Source organism: Aphelocoma coerulescens, chromosome 12, assembly GCF_041296385.1.
Source record: "Aphelocoma coerulescens isolate FSJ_1873_10779 chromosome 12, UR_Acoe_1.0, whole genome shotgun sequence".
NCBI lineage: Eukaryota > Metazoa > Chordata > Aves > Passeriformes > Corvidae > Aphelocoma > Aphelocoma coerulescens.
The window spans coordinates 9437512-9464240 of record NC_091026.1 but is presented as its reverse complement, the minus strand read 5'-3'; the positions used below and the strand labels follow the sequence as shown (position 1 = coordinate 9464240).

The 26729-nt window shown below is 52.4% G+C and overlaps 1 protein-coding gene across 1 annotated transcript in view; it reads right to left on the bottom strand.

Annotated features, from left to right (window-relative positions):
- Positions 1–26178, bottom strand: part of IP6K2 (inositol hexakisphosphate kinase 2) — a 49677-nt gene extending 23499 nt beyond the window's left edge. Inside the window, exon 1 of the mRNA XM_069027467.1 lies at positions 26085–26178. The gene's annotated coding sequence lies outside the window, so the exon portion shown is untranslated. The remainder of the gene's footprint in view (positions 1–26084) is intronic.
- Between the last annotated feature and the right edge of the window lie 551 nt (positions 26179–26729).

The following is a 26729-nucleotide window of genomic DNA, read 5'->3' as shown; positions in this document are numbered from 1 at the left end:
CACGTCCTGTGCTTCTGCTTCTCTACACCAAAAATCTCAGGCAAAGGCAGCTGAAAGTCCCAGAGGCTCCCCTCACTCAGCTTTACCCTGGATGACTTTTTCGAGCCAGTGCCTGATGATCATAATGCTATTGCAGTCATCAAGGTTTGAATGCAAGGCCACGATCTGCGGGTAACAACAGAGCCACCATCATTGTAAGGAAAAAGAATAATGAGATTATTGCAGTTTAAATTACTAAGCAACAGTCTCTCTGACAATGAACTTAGTAATGCTCTGCCATCTATTTAATCACACTAATGAGACGAACAACTCCACTTAGATACAAATTACTCTGCATTTCATTTAAATAGAGGTCAGAGAGCTAAAAGCCACACAAGCCGCCACACTTCTGCTGTACAACACACCCAGCAACAGGCATCCTTTTTTTCTAGAAGGGACCCAGCCTTTCTGGCCCTGAGCTGCCAAGGCAAGGCTACACAGAGCATCTTGTTCAAACCTCCCACTTCTGCTTCCTGACTGCCTGCCTGCCTGTGTGTGGGCCTCGGGCATCTCTGGTTCAGGAATGCCTCCTTGGTTTGGAGAGGTGAGCATTCGTTCACCAAAGAGGTTTAGAGGGCAAGAGATCTCTGATTTCTAATTGTTCTAAAGTAAAAGCATGACTAGAGCCTTGTGTAAGAAACAATTATACCCCTTGGTTCTCACTGCATAAAATATGCCTCTTGTTCATCAGGCTGACAGTCAAAGCCAAGCAGGGCTCCTTGGTGAGAGTGTTCTCATTTATCTGGCTGGTGCCATCACGTTTACCTGAATATAAAAATCTGGTTTTGTGTGTGTCTCTCACCATTTAAACCTGATGACTTCCCCTGGATATTTAAAAATTTTGTTTCAAATCTATACCTCTTTGGGCTGAAGCTGTCTTGAGAGGCCAATAATTTACTGAAGAAAGCAGTTATGGCTGGAAGTTACTGACACATGCTACTAGTTTTAATCTGTGTTTGCAAGTCCAGAGCTAGCCCAGGGCTCACATCGTATTTATGTTCCCTTGCCACAGGGAAAGGGGAGCTGAGGTGACCATGGGACCCTTCCCCAGTGGGTGGCTGCATGATCCCTCCAGAGGCTGGGAATACTCCCACATGCTCACAGCAGCATTAGGTTTCCTGAAGCCACACTCCTCGCTGCGCTTCTTTGAGTTCCTCTTAATTAGCGGGGGAGTAATTCCAGGCTATTCAAGTTACTTGGCATCTCCTACCTCCTCCATGAAGAGCTTCCCTGATACAGTTCATGCCTGTAATAAGATGTCAGCATTGAGTTCAGCTTGGCAAGCCTTTCATTCCCACACTGCTCTTGCCTGTGCACCTCCTAGAGTCGCTTCCTAAACTTCCAGCCCCCCGTCCCATCCCATCAGGTCCAGGATGAACCTCCAGCTAGCTGTGCTCCCAGACACACAAGGAAGGCTGATCCTTTGGCTGCGTGGCAGTCCAGATGACCCTGCAGCACTTCTTGAGAGCATTTCCCCCTGAGCAATGGCGTGAGGCCAACATAAGGAGCTTTAGCTGCAGGAGCCACTGCAATAGCAACGCAACTAAACCCTCCTCCTCCTCCTCGCCAAGACAAAGGAGATACATTTAAGCCTGTGGGGATCTGCTCCTGCAGGCAGTTTCTCCCACTGCCAAAAAGCATTCACAAAACAAATAGGCAACAAACATTCCGATTCCACAAACACCTTCCTCTCCCTTGTGTACACTGTGTATATATATACACATATGTACAATTTTTAAGACATGGTGAAAAGTGCCAGACTGACAGTTTAAAAGAACAAGCACTTCCTGTTATTTACCAAACTGGTACAATATAGGAAGCAGCAGAGCGAGCTTCTCCCTCTTGGGCTGTCAAATTCACAATCCAGAGGACACAGCCTCAAACAAAGTTAATGCATTCTCATTTTTTCATCTCCCTTGCTAAGGATCTAAGAATTGAACCTTTTACAGGGAGCAGTAGACTATTATAAAGTTCTCTAATTCAGTATTCTTACCATGCGAGGGTGCAAAATTTCATTTATATGAAAACCGAGACCCTGAATCAAAAAGTTATAAACCTCCCAAAATTCAACCACTTCTCACCAACCCAGTTTCAACCCAATACAATGTTCTAACTGCATATTCCTCACCAAAAATCTTAATCCCATGCTCTGTCTGCATGGTGTGGTCTGTGCCATTTTTACGTGCCTGTGGTAGTTCAAATTAATGCACATGGTTCTAGTTATTATTTACTTGCAAAACATTTCATCAGAGGATGTGTCTGATTCAGGACTGAAAAAGCCAGGCCACTAAAGGAGGACAGTGCTTAATGAAGTGGCAGGGAAACGTCATGCTTTAAAGGTGTCTTGCACGGAAATAGATTCCATGCTCTATCCTCAGTCCTCCCAATGTCAAAAATAGTAATTATGAGAATGGAGCTAGGAGAAGAAGGATAGCACTGGGTTGGTTTTTTTTTCACATGGGGCAGCAGTAAAGCCAGAAAAGCCCCAGCAGTTCAGTCACCCTCTGGGCAACCCTGTCCCTTGCCAGGCACTTTCTGTTACTCCTGAGTAATTACATATTGATGCATGGGTCACAGAAGAAAAACACAACTGGACTTTGTTTACTGGATGGAAGCACAGCTCTGCAATTTCTCAAGAGCTACAGAGATGGAGAGCAGGCAGCTGCTGCTCCACTAGGCAAGGTGTGAGGGATTGCAGGTGAAAGATCTGTGCTTTCCTGAGAAAGGCTGTGATTAATGGAAAGGGTTTTCTCCACCCCAAGTTGCTTTGAGCTGATCTGACCAGATCCAGGAACCACAGGCAAAAAAACATCTGTAATTTATGGTTTAAGGTTTAATTTGTTGGCTGTGCTTCAGGCAAGCAGGGAGCACCTGTGAGCCATGGTGTGCTGGCAATGGGGCCAGCAGCAGTGCCCAGCAGGCAGGCTGCTTTCCTGCTGGGGAGGGGCTGAGTGTCACGGCCCAGCTGCCTGTGCTTGTTGGGTTTCTGCAGGAGTCTGAACTGGCTGTGTGTGCCCACATCCTGCTGCAGCCTGCTCTGCTGCCTGGGGAAGAGGAAGGAGTGCAATCAGAAAAGAGGGCAGCAACAAAGAGCTGTCTCTGAGCCAGTGACACATGCAAGCCACTCCCTGGCCCGACACAGGAGATCTTCAGCCCCTTCAGAGAACAAGGACTCTTGCTAGACCCACTCCCAAGCCCACTCCTGTGGGTTTCAGATGAGATCCCCAGCCTCAGAAAGATTGTCTTGCTCATCTGCCATGCAGCACTCTGGAAACAGAGTCCATGGGCTGCTAACAGAGATCCAGCTTGGTCTCCTGACAACAAAATGCCAGTTACAGCTGTGTCCCCCCACTGCCCTCCCTTCACCAATCCTGTCTGCCCAGGCTGTAACTCCCCAGTGGGACTCTTACCTAGTGATCTGCTGCCATGGCAAAATTCATGTGCTATTGTAGGATGAAACAACTTGCCAAAAAACACACGGAAAGAACAATACAGAGATAGCAAGTTCCCAAAGGTTAGGAGAGGCCAGAGGGCTTTTTCCATACAATCTTTTCTAAGTTTTCCTGCTGGGCAAGGCAAAGCCTTTAAATGCACAGACAGGACCCCAGCTCCTGGTGGGCACTGGTAACACTGGAGGTACAGAGCCATGGCCACCCTGGCACAAAGATATCACCCACACATGGTCTTCCAGCACTAGTGTGTACTGGGAATCTAGCAGGCTGGTGGGCTGTGTTTGGGGCAGCAGACTGCAGCCAGAGTGAAAACCTAAATACACAGGTTTGGGTCAGTGCCTTGCTCCTGCCTCCCATGTCAGTGCTGCCGTGCTCCGTGGGCGACCATCTCAGCGGCAGCTGAAGCTGGAAAGACCCAGCAGTTTCAGTTTCCTCTTGTGCTCGTAGGCTGAGGCAGCCGCATCCACCAGTGCCTGATCTCCTGCAGCTTCACTGGCTGATTCTCCTTCTTCTGAGCCTCCCCTAGGCACTCCTAGGTGAATAAATCCCTCTGCTCCTTTTTCCATCCCACGGGGCCAAGCAGTGGTACAAGGGCCCTTCCAGCAGGCTGGACTAATTATCTCCATTTGTATTATTATTTGTGGAATAATTATGTTTATCATAGGGGTGCTTAAGGCCAGATCCCTGTGTCTGGGATTGTGCTTTCTGCTCCAGGCTTTGGCCAGAGACCTCAGTCTTGGTTGGGGCACCTAGACCTCTCCCTGCAGCACTACTCTCTGCCCTCTGTATGGTCGCAATTTCATGATTTTGCCTTCAGCAAAACAGGCCCAACTCCCCAGCATGCACAGTAGCATGACTAAGAGCTGAAACTCCTCCAGGGAACATTTTGGGAACTTCCCAAGCTGGGTGATACTGGGCTTTGGCTGGTGTCCCGCAGACGCACGCCCCACCACACCTACCCACCTGGTACTGCTGAAATGTCACCAGCACTGCTCAGTGCAGCACAGCAGTGCAGACTATTTAGGGCAGGGTAAAGCCAGTTCAGATATAAACATCAATCAAAATAAGTCAGCTTGTCCTTCAGCTGCTTTAAACATGCCACCCCTGGCCTTTGAATAACATTTTCACTTTTGCAGCCACTTTGCACTTTGCACAGCCTGGTTTTGCCCAGAGATGCTCCACAAATCCTGGTCCTACTTTTGGGGGATTGGGGCCAGTCTCAGCAGACCTTTTGGGAGGCGTCTGCAGGCAAGAGAAGGTCAAAAGTTTTGTCTCAGCAGGTGCAGACATCCCTCATTGAGTCCCTCAGGTAAAGAACTGGTTAAAACTTCTCATCCCCATTCAACAGACTTAATGCTTGCAAGACTTTACACCAGTAAGTCAAATGAGAGAAATAAATGCTGGCAGAAATAGCAATTGAGAGGGGACTGTCTGTATTTCACACATCACAGGGCACCTTTTGTGCAGGAAGGAAAGGGCTTGTGACGCCTCACTCACCACAATCCATCTCACTGCAGATGGGCCAGGTGCTGTCTGCGATACCTCCTTCCTCACAGAAATCAAACATGGCTCCAGTTTGTGACAGCTCACACTCACCAGCAGCTCTGTCCCCTGCCTGCCAAGCCTGCAGCAAGCAAATAACCGCAGGCTCGGGCTGGATGCTGCAGCACTAATGCCCCACTGCAGGAACCAAAGCCTCCCTCCTTTTCCCTTTCACCCTTCAGTGTGCCCCCAGAGGCAGTGTCCCCATTGCTCTCTCATTTTATCTCCTTGGAGGAGCTTGGATGTGGGTTTCCTCCTGTTCCTTCCCCTTGCCTGCTCCTCCTGTTGGTTTCCCCCTGAGCAGTCATGCACGTTACTGCAGCCATCAAGGAGGAGATGATGCTGTAGAAGTCAGAACATAATCCCATGTACCTTTTAGCTTTGCAGATAAGCATTTTCATTCCACCTTGAAGGGGAAAATTCTGCCAGGATGTCCTGAACAAGGAAGCCTAACTCATCTGAAAATAAATCTAAATCTCTTTAGTCATGGAAGAGCAAAATCCCTCCCCCTCCAATGGATTTGTTCCCCCTGAGGAGCTGACGGTGCTCAAGGCAGAGCCCACAGTACTGCAGAGCAGGCTGGCAGTGAGGTCCTGTGAGCTCCAGGGCTACGAGTCCCCTTGGGGCCATGGCCATGCAGGGAAGCTCAGCCTCATGTGATGGGCACCATGGAGGAATGGGCTGAACTACTTCAGATTCCACAGTTAGTTCATGGGGGCTTCCCAAGCAGATTGCTTCACTCACTAGCAGACCAGTCCCAAAAAAATGCTGTAACATTCGTGCCCATGGCTGTGACTTGCACCCTCCTGTCCCTTGCTGCAGGCTCTCACTCCTTCCCTACCACACAGCTATAGTTTTCTCCACCAGCTTTCCCCATCAGCTCTCCATGGATAAGAATGCAAACCAGAAGACCCACATGAGAGTTGGGAAGGATGGGGATGAGCAGAGGTGTCTCCCACCTGGGATGAACATGCTCCATCAGGTCTTCAGGACGCAGGGAGCCAGCAGCAGCAAGTGCTCCTGGCCCATCACCCCTGCAGCAGCAGCACTCCAGGCAATGCCAAGTGGATACACTGGATCAGCACTGATTGGGAAAGTAATTTCTCATTAATCCAGTCCTCACATCTATCCCTTCCCTGCAGTTTCTCATGCTGCTTCAGGAACTCTTCCTCAGGCTATTTTTAGTACCTGGTTACATCACTGCCAGCTTCTGCTGCTTTGAAACAGGCAGCGGCTGCAAACATCCAGGCATCAACAACCATGAGCTGTAAGGCTGTAAGGATGGGAGTTTCATCACTCAGCCAGCAGACAACCAGGCTGCCCTCACCAGCTGCTGGATGGAGCCTGGTTTGGGAGAGCAAACACAGGGCATCTCAATCATGTCCAATAGGGAGGAGGAGCACCCTGCTGCAAGAGCCTTGGCTTCCCTCGGGATCGGGGCATGCTTTCTGACAGCACTGCCATTGCCTAGCTGTGCAATACCAAGCAAGTTAATTAATCCTCTGTGCTTCTTGTCTTTCCAAAGAGAGAGTTTATGCTGACCTAGTTCTTATAGAGAAATTTGCAAAGGGTTTCAATGCCCATGATGAGCAAGTGGCACCAAAGGCACTAATTATGCCGGCTGTTCCCAGAACCCAGAGACCACTGCTGAGCCAAAACAAGAACATCACGGCTCTGGAGCAAGTAAAAGAGAGAACAGCTACGGCAGGGAAGTCATGATTTCCAGCCTGGCAACTGGCTCGTGCTTTTGGGCAAGAGCAATTCACGTGCTGACTGGCCACGTGGAAGGGTGGCTCAGCTTGTAAGGTGGCACAAGCAGCCACGTGGCAAAGAGGAAGCTTTGCCTGGCACCTCTTTGCAAAGAGGACATGGGGGGCCCTGCAGCCCCTGGGTGGACAGCTTGCCCAGGGCAAGCTATACAGGCCTGGGGCAGCAAGGAGAGGCAGGGGATCTCCATCGAGCCCTCAGCATGCCAGAGAGGCTGCAAATGCTTGGCATGCCTCCCCAGGCATGCTGACACTGTCACCGTGTGTACCAGCACCTCTGGGGCCCCGCAGGGGCTGCCTGAGCCACAACAGGTTTTAACCTCTCTCCTCCCCACCTCTCCATCTGAGAACTTCCCTGGTAGCCAGCTACAGAAACCTACGCCAGAGCCATTGGCAGAAATTAGGAAACAAGGGGATCCAAGCTTGCAGCACCCTTACCCAGGGGCATCCCATCCCTAAAGCCACCCTGTGCCCTCTTTCTTCGACCCAGCTGGACAAAATCCCTCTCCCAGAAGCATCTGGCCAGAACAAGGGCTGGAGCTCTTAAGGAGGAAATTCTAAGTTAAATTCCTTCCTCCCGAGTCATTCGCAGAAGGGAACAGCATGTTCTCCCAGCACAGGGATGACGTCTTGCTGGCCTCCTGCTGCTCTCCAGCTGCCTGTCACCACGGGGCTAAGGCTCTCCCAGTGAGGCAGCAGGAGGGGCTGGCTTATGGAGAAGGACTGGAGGGTGTATCATGGTGCCTCTTCCCAGGGAAGGGCTGGCAGGGGGTGCATTGTCAGCGGCATGGGGCAAACACCTCACCAGAAAAGCTCAGCATCCCCCAAAGGGGAGAGGATATAGAAGGTCATCAGAGAATTGCAAAGATCCTCTCCATCTCCCAAGGGAAAAGGAATAACAGGAGATTGCGGATTATGTGTGAGCCCAGCATAAAGCAATTATCACAAAATCATAGAATAATAGAATATCCCTGAGGAAGGGACCCACAAGGATCATCGAGTCCAACTCCTGACCCTGCACAGGAAAGTCACACCAATGCCCGAGAGCATTGTCCTAACACTTTGTTATCTCTGGCAGCTTTGGTGCCATTACCACTTCCCTTGGAAGCCTGTTTCAGTGCCCAACCACCCTCTGGGTGAAGCACCTTTTCCTAATATCCAACCTAAACCTCACCTGACAGTTCCATGCCATTCCCTTGGGTTCTGTCACTGGTCATGATAGAGAAGACATCGGTGCCTGCCCCTCTGCTTCCCCTCTAGAGGAAGCTGTAGATCACAATGAATCCCCCCAGTCTCCTCTTCAGTTAATAGTGAGGGCTCAATAATCAAACCCAGAATTAAGCAGAACTGAAGCCTCATCTGGTGCAAACAGCCACAGCCATATGAAGGCTGTGAGCCCCATCCCAATTCGTACCGAATTCCTCTGCAGGAATACAGAAATGGTTAAAGCAGCCCAAGGAATCTTTTAGTTCTGTATTTACACTGAGCTGCTTAAAAAGTAAACACGGCGTAAGGGTGTGCAGGCTTGCCAGCAGCTGTCACTGACCTCAAAATCAAAGATGTTGTGGGCTGATCCAAAGTAGGGCAGGCTTCAAAAGCTGAGTGAACGCAGCAGCCGTGCCGGAGATGGGAGGAACATGAGCTGTGTCTGGCATGGAGTAGGGCAGCTGCCCCCCTTCCTAGGCCAATCTGTCAGATGGGTCATGGAGATTATGAAGTTTTCTGAAAAAAATATTCCTGATGATTTTCTCTGTCTCTCATCTCAGAGATGAGGCAAATGCTGCCCTGATCTGGGCAATCTGTGTAGGGATTATTAAACCAAACTGTATCTGGGCCAAGGTTAATGAAAGAGCCTGCAAAATCCCCCTGGCTGCTGTGTTTTGGTTCCCTCATTGCAAGCGCCTTGGCTCTGTGCTGGTGGGGAGGCACAAGGCTGGTAGCATGCACACGTGCCCGAGAGCCGAAGGGGCTGGCCCCTGGCTTTCCCATCCTTGGGAAGCTGACAAGAGGCTCACTTCATGCTTGCTTGTGAAGCCTGTGGCACACCTCTGCTGACAACTGGCAGGGACTGTTGTCACCTGTTATCACCATCACCCCACAGGGACACAGTTTGTGTGGCTCAGCCAGGACTGCAGCCCTCTCAGAGCAGCTCCAGTCCTGCTTGCCCTATCCCCAGGCTTTTGGAGCACAGCTTGTGCCACCCTGCCATGGCCAGTGCCACAGAAGCAATCCACAGCCAATCAACTTCACAGACAGGGCACCTGTGTCACGTGCAGGTATCCATCCAGGAGAGTTTTCCTTACCCTCCTGCAGAGTCCCAAATCCTCCATCTCTACTTGGGCAGCTTCAAGACAGCCTCACTCCTGTGGGCTGCCCTGGGGAGGATAGGGAAACATGCCCAGGCTCTTTCCCCCCTTATTTTAGGTGAACAGAGAAGTTCTTCAAAGTGTGAATTTGTGGTTCTTCATTTTCCTGCTTTTCTTATCACTGAGGGCTTTGGAAAGGGCGAAGTGGGGACATCACAACATGAGCTCACACATCCCTGCCCTGACAGACTCCTTATCACTGAAGCAGTTTCCAGCATCTCAGTTAAAAGCAGTAAGTCTCTGAGCATCAATGCAAAGCAAAACTAGGAACAATGGCACAGCAGTCATAAAAGCAATAAGGTTTTCTGCTTCTACCAGCTTGAGGCTGCCCAGATCCTGCTGCCTAAATCCGCCAGGAAACCCAGGCTCTCCGGTCACAACCACTTCCCCAGGGCTCTCACCAGGGCGCTTCCCTTCCAGAGCCAGCACCTTAATAAATACTGATTGTTCCCATCAAATTTCTCTCACACTGGCTGGTGACGCCAGCCCTGCTGGGAAGTGATCAATTCCCTACTCACTGAGTCATGCAAATTCATCAAAAATCACCCCAGATCCATAGAGACAGGCTCCTCAAAGTGTCGTAGGAGGTTCAAGGCAGAGCTTCAGTGATGGTCCATGGCCTGGAGATGCAGCCCCATGCTTGGTATATCAGCCACCTGCCCTCATCCTGCATGGCAGATCCATGAGGAGCTACTGCACTTGAGATAAGCAGATCCCATACCCCATTTTTTGTCTCTTCAACATCCTCCCTTCAATAAGGCAAAATTATCTGTTTACTTAAGAGCAAGGGTAATTAACCACCCAAATGATGACCGAGGAATGTGAGAGTCACAATAGTCCCTATTATGGAATAGATCCACTAAATGGAGATCATTGTTCTTCCTGGCCTTAAAAACCTGGTAGCACACTCCAGAACCTTCACCCACTGTGATGGGCATCAAAAACCCACAGGGAACTGGTATCACTCAAGGGCAGCACTGGGAAACAAGGCCAGCTGGTTCACGCTCTCTGTGGCAGGACTGGAGCAGGGCAAAGCCACCAGCTTGCCAACATTTCTGTTCAACACAGGAATCGGTGCTCAAGTTTTCCCAACCCAGAACATCACAGTACTAATTTGAATGCTGTAAATATTTGACTTTCATCTGCAATTTAACCTCGCCTGCCTGCAGCTGAGAGTAATTTCTCAGTAAATAGCTGACTTCACTGCGCCTCGGGCTGGGAACTGTATCACCAGCCCCCAAACTCTGCAGAGACTGCTACCAAGCAGACATCCCGGGCACCACAGTACTCACTGTCAAGATCAGCTCAATTCCTACCATCATTTTCAATGTCCTTAACTTCCCAGGTGTGGATTTGTATGGAGGACAAGGAGGCCAAAGGCCCCATTATCTCTGCTGACTCTGCCATCCTATCAGAGCTGCGGGCCCTGCTCATCCTGCTCCCCACCTCGCAGCCATGCTGAGCATATTTATGTCACTGGGCCACACTTGTGAGAAGCTGGTGGTGTCATTGAGCTGCATTTGGCGGACACAGCAGCCACCTGTGTTTACCCATTCCCGTCTCGTGCTGGCACATACATGATTACAGCTTTCGGTTTGAGCCGCCCATCTATTTATATCAAACGCCTTTGAGCAATGTGCTGATGCTTCCCGGGAGTGTTGCTGTGCCAGGCCAGCCAGCCTGGCACCTCCTCGTCAGAGATGGCTGCAGGGTGACTCGGTGCACCTACACGGCAAAAAAAGCTCCTGTGATGGTCTTCCTGCCATCTGTGACACATTTACAGGGCTCTGAAGCCACACTTGGGAAATATGCTGGATTCTGCTAACATGCAACTGAAGCATGGGACACCAAGTGACTGCATTGTCTCTGACTGGGATCTGCCATGCTGCCCAGCTGCTCACAGCTACTGTGGAGCAAGGTCACAGCCTGAATGGTTCTGCTCTGCAGTTCCAGGACAGTGGGATCTCAGCAGTGGGGCCTGGCACACAGCAGTGGGATTTGGGGGTCAGCACTTGGAAGACAGAAGAGATGTGGTTGAGCAGAAGAAAGGCTTGCTGTGATGAGATTTGGTCAGAGGCACCCTTAGAGCTATTGCCATCAAAACTAAAAGGAGGAGACAGCCCCAGACAAGCCCACCCGCCCACTCCCATTCCCAGAGCCATAACGAAATGTTACACAACCATGCCTGGAGGCTCTCTGCTGACGTCACACCTGGGCAAGAAATGGTGAGAGCTGGGCACATGTAATCAGGAGCAAAGCCTATTTATAGCACCATATAATAAGCTACATCTGAGAGAGAAGATGTAAGGGAAGATGAGTCAACAGGGTAAACAGGAATGAACTTTCCTCCTAGCGGGGCAGTCAGTTCATGTAATGAGAGACATTACTGGGAGAGCTCTCCCCAGCAGCATTACTTCCAGTGGATAAAGGCTGACAGCCACATCCTGCTCAGGACACATCCAACTGCCACAGAGGCGGCCCTCGATGCGCCCCTGGGGAGAGAGGCAGGGGCTGGGCAGACCCAGCTATTGAGTTATGGTTCTTTAGCTTCATCCTGCTCATCAGCTCCTGACTTCCTCCTTGCTGGAGGTGGTGAGAAGCTGGGGGCTTCAGCTCCCTCTAAGTAGCCCTGCCTTGTGCACCCATGCCATTTGCAATGCTCCTGTGGGGATTCTGTGTCCCCATCCAGCCATCAGGAGCTCACACACGGAGGGGGGATGTCTCAGGAGGACCATGTCTCAGGAGAGGGGATGTCCGCCCCTAATGCAGCATAACCAAAGTTAGCTCCAGAGAAAAGCAATCCTGAGCTTGGCCCGTGAACCAGCCATGTGCTCCAGTGAAGCAAGGGTTAGCCATTGGCAAGGGTCTCCTTGGACACAGCCCTGGGGACCACCAGGTCCCCTCCCCAGCTCAGCAAGCAGCGCCTGCCCAGCCCAGTCACTCACGCAGCCAGAGGCTCACACGATGCTATTTTTAGCCTACTCACTCAGCCTTTCATTCTAAAGCCACCCATGAGAAACATTTCCATTTTATCATGAAAACAACTCTGCTGCAAAAATAAATTATGAGGACATCAAAGTACTAAAATAAAAGGGGGAAAGAAGGGCCTCCTTACACCAGGGAGCAAAGAGAGCAGAGGGGTGGCTCTGCTTCTTCCCAGCAGGCTGGACACAAAGCAGTCTCCTGAAGTTCTTTCAGAACAAAATAACAGTGTAGCAAATGAGAAAAGCATGTTAAAATGAGAGAGGTGCAGGGTGAGTGGATATGCTGGCAGCGATGCAGGGAGCCCTCACGGGACAGATGGATCTCCTCCATCCAGGCTGGGGTGGCTATACATGGATTCCACCAGGGTGCATCCCAGGGTAAAGTCTGGCTGCACATCACCCCCGCTCTGGGTCCCCAAGAGCTAGTGAGCACCAGCCCTTGGCTCCTTGCACCTTTCCAGGTCATGAGGAAGTTAATGCCAGTACTTTTGCTAGCCCATGGTATCGGGAATGCAATGTTTGTGGGCGGTAAAATAGCTGTAGGTGTGCTGGAATCAGGGAGGGGCTGCAGCCAGCACTGCCATCCTGCTGCTGTACCAACTAACAGCATGTGCCACCTCCCTCACCTGGCAAAAATGGGAACACCCCAAGCATGAGGTGAGGCTGGGGTCACCCCAACCTCCATACAGTCCCCCATGCCTTGAACTGGAATGCTGGGGTATGTCCTGGAGACCCTCTGTGTTCTTTCCCCATCCACGAGACCCCAAGGAGCAGCTGCTGCACCACAAACCATGCAAGCCAGTCCCAGGCCCCAACTCCTGCCTGTACCACACACAGGGCAGGCAACAGAGATGCTCTTCTGCCCTCACAGCAGCCACAGGCAGCACAAGCCTTAAATGAGGGCAGGGGACGAGCCAGGAGTCAGACCTCCATTTGACACCACAGTGGGTGAAACCCAAACCTCAACCCACAGTGTCCATTACCTAATTAATGGGTTATAATATGCCAGAGGAAATAAACCTTTCCCGGCTCAGTGGCAAAGGCTCTTGCAGGACAGAGGAGGCAACTGCCCATGTCCCCACACCACTATTCTCTTGTGCATACAACTGGGCAGGAGCAAGTTCTGGGTTCAACTGTGCTGGTTTCAGCAATTCAAAGCCTTCAGCCCTCCACAAAAACCACAGGGGAATAAATCCCTAGAGGAGCAAGGCCCACTGCCTGGGCCCCCAGGACATCTACCACCACCCTCACAGGACCCAGGGCACAGCAGGGAGGGTGGACAGACAAAATTGTCTCTCAGCTGCCAGTGTTCTGGGGAGAAACCACAGAGAAGTCACCCCCCTGGGCTGGTGACGCACAGAGCAAAACCCAAACCCTCTGTCCTAGCACACGCACGACTCCTCCCGGCATGGGGTCCTGCATGCCCTCAGCTAAGCAGGGACCATTTAATTGTGGTTTATGAGACATCTCACTGTGCTGATGCTGGGGGAGGCGACAGTGTCCCACACAGGCTCGTGATCCCAACAGATGTGAAATCACCTCCCCGCTGTGCAGCTCAATGGGGACCAGGCTGTGCTTGCTTCTTTCAGGGTGACTTGAGTCAAACATGTAATGATTTTCCAGGAAAAAGCTCTGTACTGCTCCCCCTCCACAGCCATCCAATGCTGGAGCCAGCCAATGGCTTCCCAAAGGAACTCACCTGCTCCAGGGTCCTCTGTCCTGGGCAGCCAGGTAGGGGCGAGTCACTTATTTTTGGAAAATGTTGCAAATTTACCTGAATGGGAAGGGAATACCGAGTTACCCTGGCTCCCTCCTTTCCTCCCTCCCTTTATGCATCAGGGCTAGCACCCCTCAACTCTCTGCTCCTGTTAGCAATTAACTGTACTTAGTGGAAGGTCACTCCTCAGTCCAATTTTTCAAAGAAATGCCCTTAGGGGAAAATGCCCATGCGTCATGTTACTAACAATGACATCAGCCTATAGTCACTCCAGAGGAGTAGGCTGCAGTGACACAGGCATGGGCAGCCATCAGAGCAGCATATGTAGTTCAGCCTTGCAAAATGTCTGTCTATGATGAGATGGTGAGGCACTGCTGCAGCTTGGCTGGTATGTCTGCACAGCTCTCCTGGAGCCCTCTGCTTCGGGACTGTGCCCAAGAGAAACTGCCTTGGTTTTACTCTTCTTGCACTAAACAGACTTGCTATCTGGTTATCTTAAGAAGCTGGCACGGCCAGATGTACGTGTGCTTTCTTTGGAGTACTGACCTGTGCCAGTCGCCCGCAGAGCCATCCAGCCCTGTCATTAGCAGAGGTGCAGATCTGGGGATTGAGGGCAGCTCTGTTTGCTTTGGGTGTTGCACATGCTCCTGTATTCCTTGGTATCTGCTCCTGCAGCTCCAGCTGGACGCTTATGGGCGCAGCTCAACCAGCTACTCCTGAGGTTCTGACCTCCCCGGTGCCACATTCCCCTTTGCTCCAGTTTCAGATTATTTCAGACTATACTGGCTAAAAATATAGACAAGCAATTAATCCCTTTCTGCAAGGTGGGACATTTCCCCCTCTGCAGAAAGCAGGTGAGGATGTGAAGCTGAACCATGCCAATGTAAAAAATTCTGAGCAAGTAAGGTCTGACTGACAAGTCCTGACTGTCAAGGCATCACATTTCTGCTGGTAAACACAGGGCTGAAGTTCACCCCTTCCCAAGATATGTCCTCGATAGCTCAAAACCCTTTCAGCAGCTGGACCCCTGTCCTGCATAGCCAAGGCTCAGCTCCACCATTAACTCAGAAACAACAGTTTCTAGTACTTTATGACCTGGGGCTTCTGTGGCCCTTGGTGCTGGTACCCTGGTGTCCCACCACGCAAAGTTATTTCATCCTGTTGACAGTCGTGTTATTAAGTGCTGACCTCAGAGGCAAAATTTGAGCTGCTTTTGACCACAGGAAAGCTGCAATAGGGCTGGAGCTGAGCAAGATCGAGCACCATCCCTAATGGGGAATGTCCCAGCAGCCACACAGAAGCAGCCCCAGAAAACCTGCTGGCTGGTCCCCCGTCCCTGTCCTGCCCCAGCAGACTCGATTGGGTCCCATCCTCTTCAACACGCTGCAGGGGCTTCCGTAAGTGTTTTGCAGCACCGAGAAGTCCCTCGGCTCCTGCTAGAGTTGACCCTGGGGGCATTTCCCAGGTCCCCCTCAGAGCGTACAGAAACATGCCGGAACAGGTTTGCAGCCCAGGACAGCCCGTGCTGTTCCCACAGCAGGTACGGATGTCACCCTCCTCCCCGCTGCCCAAACAAACGCATCGCCGCGCTCATTAATGCGGCTGCTTTTCATATCCGGCTCCCTGCGGTCACACCTCCGTGGGCGGGTGCCAGCGGCACGGTGACACACCGGAGGCCTTTCAATAGCCTTGTGGTGACGCTCAGCATCAATCGGAGGTGGCACTTTCTGCCACCTCGCATGGTAGCACGGGGAGCTGGAGCCTCCGCTGCAGCTCGGCTGCCTGCTCTGCACCACGGCAGCATTGCCGAGCTCCGGGCTCCCCTGCCTGCCTGGGGCACACAAAGGACCTGCAGCAGAAACACAGTTGAAGGGAATGTCCTGCAGCTGCAGCACCTGGACCCCTCCCCACAGCATGTCTGCTGCCAGGCCAGGGGTACCACCACCCCACATCCTCCTGCAGCCTTTGCAAGGGGGTCCCCAGGGTGTGCCAACCCCCAAGTTACCACTACCGAGGCTGGTGACAATTTACCAGTGCCAACATCCATGCTGGGGACAACAACAGCCATTTAGGGTATCATGAGAGACAGAGTGGTGGGAGGTGACACTTCACTTCCCGCAGTTCTGGCCACACACATCAGTTTCGGGGGGTCTGTGTGTCTCCCCGCATGGCCCATTTGGGTCCCCAGCTGTCGAGCACAGTAGGCAGACACGCAGACATACAAACCCCCTGTATAGCACACAAGCACATCCCCTCCCTGCAAGCACCCCAGGCCTGCCCACCCAGAATGCAGGTTGGACCTGGCTGCTGGCTCAGGGCTCAGCACGGAGTGAGGTTATCCTTTATTGCACAATGTTGGAGCACAGCGGGTTTCCTCCCGCCTGCTGCCCTGGATTTCACCCCTCCCTCCCAGGCCTGCCCCAGCTCCTCCAACTCCAGCTCACTGGCGTCCCCGGCTCTATTTTAGCGCACGAGACCAGTTGTTTCCCTGTCAGACGTTCATGTTTTCATTTAACTCACTTTCAACTTCCCAAATTAGCACGGACAGGCTCCTGCACTGTTTGCCTTGGAAGAAGATGCATTGCCACAAATTATTTTTGATTCAAGTAAACAAAACCTCTCCTCTCTTTTTTTAACCCCCCTCCTCTTTGATGTTGGTGGCTAATTTCAGTGCCCGGAGAAGTGAGCGCAAGGGCACTGGCCAGGGCCCAGCACGAGGCACCGGGGACACCGTGGGCTCCCTGCCCTGCCACTTCTGCAAAGCTAGCAAAGGCTCAGCCCTGCTGCAAAGGGCTGTTTGTGCCCCCAAGCCCCAAAACAGCCCCAAGCTGTAGTATCACTCCAACAGCAGGACCTACAGCTCTGGTTTCCAAACCTACTGGCCAGTAGCACAGCATCTGGTGCAGCACCAGCCTGCTCCGTGCCTCCTGTCCTACTGCTGGATGTGTCTGTTGGTGCCAGGACAAGGGCCAGGCTCACCACTGACACACTGCAGATCACTGCATCATTTCCCTCACCCAGCATGCCATCACAGGCGTTTCCCAATCTGGAGCAGCTGGGGAGAGAGACGGGCAGGCAGATATGTGGCTGCCACTGCCACCAGGCATCACACAACCAGGCCAGGGGAAACCACACCTTGGAACTGGCGTGAAATTTGCCGGCCCGGTGATGGGTATTGCTGCCCAGTGATGGGTATGAGCACAGGAGGCCATGCTGTGAGGGGACATCACCTGTTCCCAGCAGGTACATGCAGTTGCAAAAGCAGGGATTTGTCCCAGTTTGGCCGTTACAACTGGCTAAACCAAGAGATTAACCAGTATAACAATTTCTTCCTAACCTGGAGCGAACAGCACAGGTTCCTATTCCAAATCCCCACTTAGTTGTTCACCCTCTTCACTGACCCACCCAGCCCTACCCTGTTACCCTCAGACAATTTCTTTTGCTGCGTCCATCCCAAAGATCCTCTGCATTTGCAGCTGGGAGAACGCACAACTTCCTGGGGATGGGGAAGGTTGGCACAGCGGAGCAGCAAAATCTGGGGTGTAGGTATTAAATTATAGGGTGCTGGGAGCCCACGCTTGGCAACCATGGAGCACCACAGGGGCTACAACAAACCCTGGATGGCACAGCACATCAGTGTGGGTGAGACCATGGGCAGGATGAGGCCGGGTAGGACCCCCACAGCAGCCCCTTGGGGCCAGGCCCTGCAGCTGTAACAGTGCCAGGGGATTTTTGGGTAACACGTTGGGCAAGGCCCCATGTCAGAGAGGGTGCATGGGGTAGTGTTTATCCAGCTTTTTCTGGAAACTGTTTTGCAATGGGACAGAGCCTCTGCACGCATTGGCATGCGGCTACCTTGGGGGCACAGCCCTTACCAGCATGGCCAGCACGGTGGGGCCAGAGCAGCAGCTTTGCAGCCTGGTGCAGAGACCCGCCCCCACTGAGGTCAGCCCCTGAGAGGGGACAGTGACCCCACCGTGCTCCACACCCTGCGACCCACCTCAACCTACGCATGCTATTTATAGCTGGGACTGATGTTGATTTGGATCAAGTGGAAGATAACAAGGTTATTTTTAGGTTTATCTCTCAGCTTGTGAAGGGAAATAGGCTTTGCTGGCTCAGACAGGCGCTGCCCAACCTGTCGAGGCACAGCCGGATTCTGGGACAAGTGACCCCAACGACAGGGTTGGAGAAGGGACACAGTCTGGATACACTGAGGGCACAGACGATGCAGTAGAAGAGGCCCTGATGCACTTCTCTCCATCGTGCCAGCCACCCTGCCTGCCACCTTCATCGAGGGAGCAGCAGCACAGGCACCTCACAGCTCCAGAATCTCAGGTCTCAAAAAAACCAGAGCCCACCATGTCTGTGCCCCTCAAGCCCCTCCATCCCTCCTGACAGGGTGGGCAGGTGCCCAAAGGGATCCTGTCCCTCCCGGCATGGCCATGCCTCACTGGGATGGGACGCTGGTGCCGTGCATACTTCTGGGAAGGAGGTTTCAAACCAAGAGCTCCAGCTTGGCAACATCCAGCTGCCAAAACAGTTCCTTTAATTACAGAGTCCTGACACTGGGCTGAGCGGCATCTAAAAATATCAAAAATACTAACTGGCCCCATAAGGTGGCATTTAGCAGAGAGAGCCACCACAAAAACCAAACCAACAGCAAAGGAGGCTTTTCCCATTGGGAAAGCTCCTGGAGTCAACCACATTCTCCTCTAAAATGCTCCAGTGAAACCACAGCTTTGGAGGGGGGGCAGGCAGCTTCTCCATGGCTGCATATCCCCTTTGCTTCAGCTCCCTGCATGAACCCTGGAGACACAGGGTCCCAGCAGGACAGGGTCTGGGAGAAGCGAGAGGATGCCCCAGGTCAGGCCAGACTCACCCCCAGGGTGCCAATGCCTGTAATGTCATAATATCTTCTATTTGCTTTTAGATTTTATATTTCCTTTCTGATTATATGATTGGGTTTGGCCACATCTAAAATGATTTCAGCAACAACTGCCTCAGGCAGTGACTTGTCTCATAAGCTGCCAGCCCTACAGCTGAGACAGGGTAAAGCAGCGGGCAATTGCAAATAAAGTTTCAAAAAGGCAATTTCTGGGCAATTGTAACACCACATGGTGCCAGTCAGCCCAGCCTATGACAACAGGATTGCTTTGCAAGTGCTTGGAGAGGTTTAATGGTCAGAATTTGGTCATGCTAAAGGCACACTGGCAGGGCTGCAGCAGGATGAGTGTCTGGCACCAGGTCTTGGGTATCCTCAACGCTAGCATGGGACCTGGAATTACTTTGGGCAGATTTCTGAAGGACGTGGGGATCATTAAGGATGGTAGGTAGTGCAGAGCCTGGAAATGGGGAACTAGCTCTTGCTGGTGACAAAGCTGGAGGAGTCACTCCAGCGGCAGTAATGGTCCCAGGAGACAAATCCCCACCCCCGATGACTAAATCTTACACAAACTGCTCCTGATTTCCCTAAAAGATCTCTGAGAACCTCATTGCTGCTGGTATCTGGGAGAGAAACAGGGAGGCCCCGCTCTCACTACCCACCAACCTTTGTCCCTCCACAAAGGGAAGGGGGCAGGACACGAGCTGTCCTCAGCACAGGGAGAGGTGTGAGTATGGTGGGAGCAAGCTTTGACCACAAACATGCTGCAGAGGAACACCAGTGTCACATCCCTTCCCTGCAGCATGGGACTCAAGGGCACATCCCAGGAGAGATCCTGGTTGTGGTTCAGCTTTTGATTTATGGCAGCACTTATCAAGAAAGCTTGCTGTGCTCTTTAAAATGGGGAAAACACAGATAGGGCTGTACAAAGGTTTCTGCCACTCTTTCAGTCCCTCCCAGCACCATCATTGAGAGGCTGGCCCTTCCCAGTCTCCCTAAGGATTTGTGGTCCCCAGAGCAGTGTGATGTTCTCATCCCAGGAGCTGGCTGATGCCACTGCAGTAGTTTGCTCCCTTTCCTGGGGATCCCTCAGTTTCCTGAAGGAGCATGAATAACTCCAGCTGAACCCACTGGCACAGGCAATAACCTTCCTGGGTGTAGGAGCGACTCACAACTCCAATGCTGACACACAGAGTTTTCAATACACGGTCCCGCCTGTGCAGCCCTGAGCAGGCAGGAGGGTGGTGCCTGGGCACACTGCCTGCCAGCCCTTGGTGGCCTTTTGGACGCCAGCCTCCCTCTGTCAGCAGGGCAAGATATCAGGCTCCCTACTTCCCTGCCTGGCATGAGATTGCACCCGGGAGATCTGGAACTGACCCCGAGCTGACCTTTGGCAGGCATCTCACTCACTCAATTGAAGGCAAACCGAGAGAGAGCAGTGTCCCAGGGCTGTGGTGAAGTCCAGTGACAAGTGTTTGGTTTGTGGCATGCCCAGCACGAGGGCACGGTCACCTGGCTCCTGCGGACTGTGGGAATGACCTAAATAACAGCCTGAAAGGGCTGAGGGACTTTTTGCAGGCAGCTACTCACTGCCTCATCTGATCCACCATTCCCAACCCAACCCTGGACACCTCTCAGGAGCTGGCTGCCTTTTACTGGTGGGCCACTGCATGGTGGGAAGGGCTGGAGGCAGTGGGAGGAGAGCACTCCTTTCCCATGGCACCCACCCAAAAGCAAGAGGCCAAGGAGAGCACCTGCTCCATCTCACAGCCCCTCAGTGCCAGCCACACACAGGTCACTCTCTGCAGCTGATGATGGCACCAGCTCTTGGTGCCCAGCACATGGAGATGGGGAGAGGGTTGCCCTATGCCCTTCTGGTGACAGAGCACCCCAGTCCAGGGACAGCACACGTGCCAATGGCACCACGAGCATGTGGGCTTCATCCCTCAGAGGCCAGGATGCCAGGCTCCTGCCAGCGTTAGCAGCCTCTCCAGGGGTTGTTTTTCCAAATGCTGCTCATGCCCTGATGCCCTCTAAACCATGGAAACCATGGACAGCATGTCAGACACACACCTCTTGCTCTGGCCCCTGGGTTTCGCAACTTTTCCCTGCCTTTCCCCCTACACACCACAAACAGTTTCACCTCGGGAAGCTTGATGCCCACACCCTGCATCCCTGTGCCTGCTCTGGAAACCACAAGCAGAAACACAGTGAGATCAGGGGTACACACAGACAAAATGCCTAAAATCCAGTAAATATGGGTCTTGCTAGAAAGATGCTGGTTAGAGCACACAGTGCTGTGCCTTACTCCTGTCCCCAGCTGCACCGCAGGACCAACGAGGAGAGGACCAAACTGGAAGTAGGGAGTAGGGAAGTGGCATTTGGCAGGCTTCAGAGCAGAGAGGAGCCCACATCTCAGTCCTGTCTGGCCAGGAGCCTGAAGCCCCATGGGCAGGGTTCACATGGGGCTCTACACAAGTGGGATGAGCTCAGCTGTCCCTTGCCCCCAGCACAAGGTCTGGAGCAGGGGTGTTGGTACCCAAAGCCCAGGGCCCTGTGTGTGTAGCGGATGGGTGAGTGGGCTCATACCCTGGGCTGAACTATTACATAAGAGCAGAAACACGTGCAGGCTGCCAGGCAAAACTGTAAATAACATTTGTGCCAGAATCCTAGCTCCAGAGCCAGTGGGACCATGGAGTTGTGCTCAGGGGAAGTCAGGGCTGGGCAGGTGAAGGCAGCTGTGGTGGGCACAGGGAGCTCCTGGGGCAGGACACAGCACTTCTGGGCAGGCTAGGCAAGGTTTGTGCCCCCTCTCAGCCTGTACTATTTAAATTCCTTGTTTGTGAAAGACCCAAAACAAGCAAATAAATATTAACTGAAAACACAAAAGCCCTGACAAATCTCCCAAAAATTCCCTACGTGGGCTGTGCAGCAGTTGCACAACAGGAAGAAGCTGTTGATCCCATTTTTGTGTGCTGGCACCGCACTGGCCTCCACCCAGAGCTGCCTGCTCGGGCTTCAAACACAGCTAAACCAAAGTCAGGCACTGAGACAGAGAACACTGCCAGGTAACCTGTGGCCAGGTGTGTCTCCCACTAACTGAATCCAGCGCTTCAGCACTGCAGGGAAAATTGCAGGAGCCCTCCTGGCCACAGTGCTCTGGTTGCTCAGATGTGAACTGCTGGCAGGGGAGCGGGTTCTGAAGAGAGACGCAGAGAGGAGAATGCTGCATGGGCTCTCCTGAGCTGTGTGGGATGGGAGGCCTGACATCATTTCTCCAGGGATAAAGGAGGTAGATACATCGCCCCCACCTCCTCCAGCCCCCCTAGGATGGGATGCATGAACTGACACTACTCCCAGCAGTGGCGGCCTGGCTCAGCACCACCTAGTTTTCTCCTTTCACATCCCTCACATCATCCCCCTCTGAGCCAGAACCCGAAACCAATATTTGTGAGCTGGTGACAGCATCCCCAGGAGCACAGAGGGCTTTGCTTGCAGGCCAAATTGAGGCTCTTGCAAACCAGGTTAATTATTTAACTCCTTGCAGGGGTGACTTGCCCTTAAACTTCAAAGTCTGGACATCTTACAGAAGGAGAGAATTTGACCCCGAGAGCACTCAGTTCCAAGCATGAAACAGGAATGGTGGGCTTTGCCCTTGGATGGGTGACGCAAGGCTTGGGGCTGTATGCAGGACCCAGCTCCCACAGAGACCAGACCCTGCCTGGACGATCAGCCCTAACGAGCTGGACCCCATCCGGGTGTGGTTTTGAGCAGGGGGTGCAGCATTAGGGCTCTCTCTGCTCCCCTCAGAGTGCCGCAGCAGCTCCCCATGCTGGTCCCTTGCTGCCACCTGGTGCCACCTCGCCACAAGCGCTGGGGAGCTGGGATGTTGAAATTCGGGATGCCACGGGTGTCGAGGATGGGGACCCTATGGGCACAAAAGCACCTGTGAGGTCCCCATTCTCAGCATGCATGGTCCCAAGCAGCCCCACGTCCTCCAGCCTTCACCTGGTTCTGCAAACAAGCCAGTGATCTCTCCTGCCTACAGGGTCAAAGGCAGGACTCCAAATATTTCCCAACCTCATGGACACCACCAAGGGTTATTTACGCTAAGGCAAATATGTTCCAGGCATTGGGTCTGATCCCCATGGCATCCCCGAACAGCTTGGGACTGGAAGTAAAAAGCACCTAGAAACAGTCAGGATGGTCAATAACAAGAATTATTCATGTTAATCCAAATCAATTTTCTTTTGCAATAGGGCAACAGGCCCCTGAAGCAGGGAGAGCAGCATGGGCTGTATTTCTTTAGCAGGGTTTTTGCTAAGCAAGACTCTGTCATTCCCTCTGGAAAAATAAACTCAATATTAACTCAACCTGCAAGACGGCTGCAAAACATGCAGCAAAATTATTTTCATTAGTTACCCTTGGTTCCCTGTGGAAGTGGGAGGAGACAGTGGGAGATCCTCCACAGCTCCATCAGTGGCTCAGTAATTGAGCTGGAGGCCAGAGTACTTAGCGAACACACAGCTGAGACTGCCCCAAGGGGATGTGCTGGAAGGCTGGGGTAGGATACAGATGATCTTGGCAAATAGACAAAAAAAGGGGTGGGCAAAGAAGGATGTGGTTTTGGAAAGACTTACGAGGATTCTGCTTCCAGGTATGAATAACCAGTGTGCAAAAGCTGGTGGGGATCAAGGTTGCAGGAAGGGGTGACTCATGGGCTGAGCCACCTCATTCGGGTGGGGGGTGGTGGAGGGGTTGTTATTGTTACTATTTATTTATTTTAAACCAAACTGACTGGAATGTTTGCTCTTAAAACACTGTTGCAAGATAACCGATGTTTGAAGCCAGCAAAGTGTAAGCCCGGATCTTGTGCCCAGCTGCCTGCATGATCCCTCCAGGTACAGGAGCAGCTGGCAAAGCCTGCAGGATTTTATTCTGGACACAGGAGGTTTGTGAACACGTAAGTGGGAGCTTCAGGGAGCTGTGAACACTCTGACAGCATCCAATGGGAATAGGAGAAGTAATAAGCTTAAATTTTAGCTCAGTTTCAGGCTATTCATTAGGATGCCCTCTGAGCCCATCAGCTCCTGGGGAACTCTGGTGGGGTGTCCAAGACAGTGGGAACATTCAGGGCTCACGCAGGAGATGATCTAGGGACGGCCTGGATGGTCTCTCAAGATTACTCCCAGCCTTACATTACCACTATCCCATAAAATGGCTATGGAGCAGCACAGGCTGCTCCTTCAGTGCACAGACAGACACTGACCTGGTACTCGAGCTCTCCTAGGCATTCCCAATGCTTGGGTGGCAAAGGCAGAGGCCATAGCAGACCTGAGTGAAGCCTCCCCTGCAGCTGAATGTGTCTGTCCCTGGAGAGGACTTTGTGTTGTCCAGCCAGGAATGCAGGTCACCTGCACGGGCCAAGGGAATGCTCTGCAAACCCACGGGGAAGCACAAATCCCAGTGCTGTTACCAGAAACCTGCCCACTCACCCAATGCTCCTGTCCAGCTTTCCCAGAACACAACAAAACAAACAAAATCAATAGAGAAGCACACGAGGGCTCTGTGTGTCCTGCTCTCCAGAGTGAATCGGAGGTTTCTGGGAAAGAGTGGGGTTCTGGGAGGGGTGAGGTGGCACTGTCTGCTGTGTGCCTGACTCCTGGCAACCGCCAGAGCCCTTGTCGGAGCACCCTGCTCACGGCTATTTGCTGGGCACAAAAAAAAAAAAAAAAAGACAGTGACCCTGTCGAGATGCCACTTCAACCTGTCGGCTGAAGTACAATTTCACACCAAGTGAAATTTTATTTCAGCTAACAGGCACACACCAAGTGCCTGGGAGCAGCTGCCACTGGCTCTGTCCCACCACGGACCTGGATGCTCAGCAGCAAAACAGCTTGCTCAGAGGCAGTATTAGATTTTTTTTTTTTTTCAAACCCTGTTGTGTTTTGCAGCCTCTTTTCAGGATACAGTGAAGCAGCCTTAGCAAGGCTCATAACAACCTAGGAACCTGTCTTCTCCGTGTGAAAGGAAACCCGAGGTTTGCTCTCCGTGTCTGGAGCTGCGGGCAGAAGCAGCAGACAGGCAGCGCTGTCGGGCAGGGAACGGCAGGGACAAGTCACCGAGTACTAGCGGCTCAGCGAGCGCTTAATGAACAATCCCAAACCGCCCCCAAGAGGCTCCGGTGCGGAAAATGGCCTCCTAGAAGGAAAAACAACCAAACCCGACTCCCCCGCCAGACCCTTTGTGTTTTTTCTTGCATTCGCTGCAAGTCTCAGCTGGAGGGTCCTGGCAGGGGACCCTCGTCGTGTCACAAGGGAGCCAGGGGCAGCACAGGGAACACGCGCCTCCGTCACTGCAGGGACACGGGTACGGGCTGCGGTGCCCCCCCTACAGTGGGTGAGGGGGGCCATGCTCCAGGGCACTCTCATCCAGGCTTCCATGGGAAAAAACGTGTCCAAGAGGATTGTGACACACATTGAGTCAGGGGAAGGTTCAGCTGCCTGGTGGCCTACCAGGGTGGGGAACACCCACGACAGCAGCCAAACGATAGTGCCAGATCCCCTGAGCATCACTCTGCCTGTCAGAGGATGTTCTGTGCAGACCTGTGCTGGTGAAATCGTCTCACAAGGCAGCAAATATTAATTAATCTCCTTTGCTGGGGAAAAAAGGGAGAAAGATGCTTTTCCACTGCAGACAAGCATCTGTCTGCAGCTGTGTAGAACAGGACCCAGCCCAGGTTTCCCTGAGGGTCCGTGTTTCAAGGACATCACATTTTCCCTTTCAGCATCAATTGGGCACACACCAAGTACCCAGGTACTGTCCCTCCTGCTCCCAATGACACTCCAGGAGCAGGTATCATCACTAATGATATGCTCAGCAGCAAAACAGCTTGCTCAAAGGCAGTACTGGATTTATTTCAAGCCAGCCCTGTTGTGTTTTGCAGCCTCTTCTCAGGATGCAGTGAAACAGCCTTAGCAAAGCCCACAACAACCAAGGGCCAACTCCTCACTTAGCTTTTGTGTGAACTTTTACCTCCATGAGCCTCATGACGCAGCCCAGCCCCAGTACAGACCTGGTTTAGCCACATGGTTACAAGGAAAGCAGTACTTATACATGGGGCAACAAACCAAAAGGACACCTCCTCCCTCCTGACTCACCACGATGCTCAGGCTATGTGCAGGTTCCCAGTACCCAAGCTTACCACAACTGGGATCCAGTACTTTCCTTATGGTTCCATCAGTGCTGCCCCTAAGACACACAAACCCACCAGGAGGAGCTGAAGCCTCTGCCCCTCCCAAGCCCCATAACCAGCCTGGAGACACACCCTTACCTGGACAGTGACCAGGGCTCACTGGGGGCTCAGTGCCAAGGGGGCAGCAGCCAAAACCAAGGGAGTAAGCCTTCTTTGGTGTGGGGCTTTTCTGGCTCCCAGCAGGAAATGAGGGTTAATGGGGGCAGCAGCCAGGTGTGTTTGCAGGTGCAGGCAGCTTACATCCCTGCCTCTCCAGCAGGCTCAGCTGCTGTGGAGCCACTCTGGGCTCCCTCCAATACAGACCTGAGGGTTTTTATTGCTGAACTACAAGAGGCTGCAACACAGGATGTAGATGCCCTGAACCACCCCAGCCTTAGCCCCTGCCTGTGGGGGAGAAGCCCCCTCCCACCTTTGTGCTGTGGTCACTTTGATGCGTGCATCACTGCAGCAGTAGCAGGGCAGAGACAGGGGGATCAGGTGCCAGGAAGATGCTCCTCAGCCCTCCCTGCAGCTCCTCTGGCAAACAATGCAGCTGCTGGGCCTCAAGAGCCTCCTGGGGAAAGGAGAAATGCAAATACTTTTGTCTGTAAATTGATGTAATGCTATTCCTAGCACAGTGTATGAATTCAGTAAGATTTGCAATAATAGATGAAATTGGTATTTACATGCTTGCAAGGGTTTTAAGAGGAATCTTGGTGCTTAAAACCTAATTTCCTTGCCCCT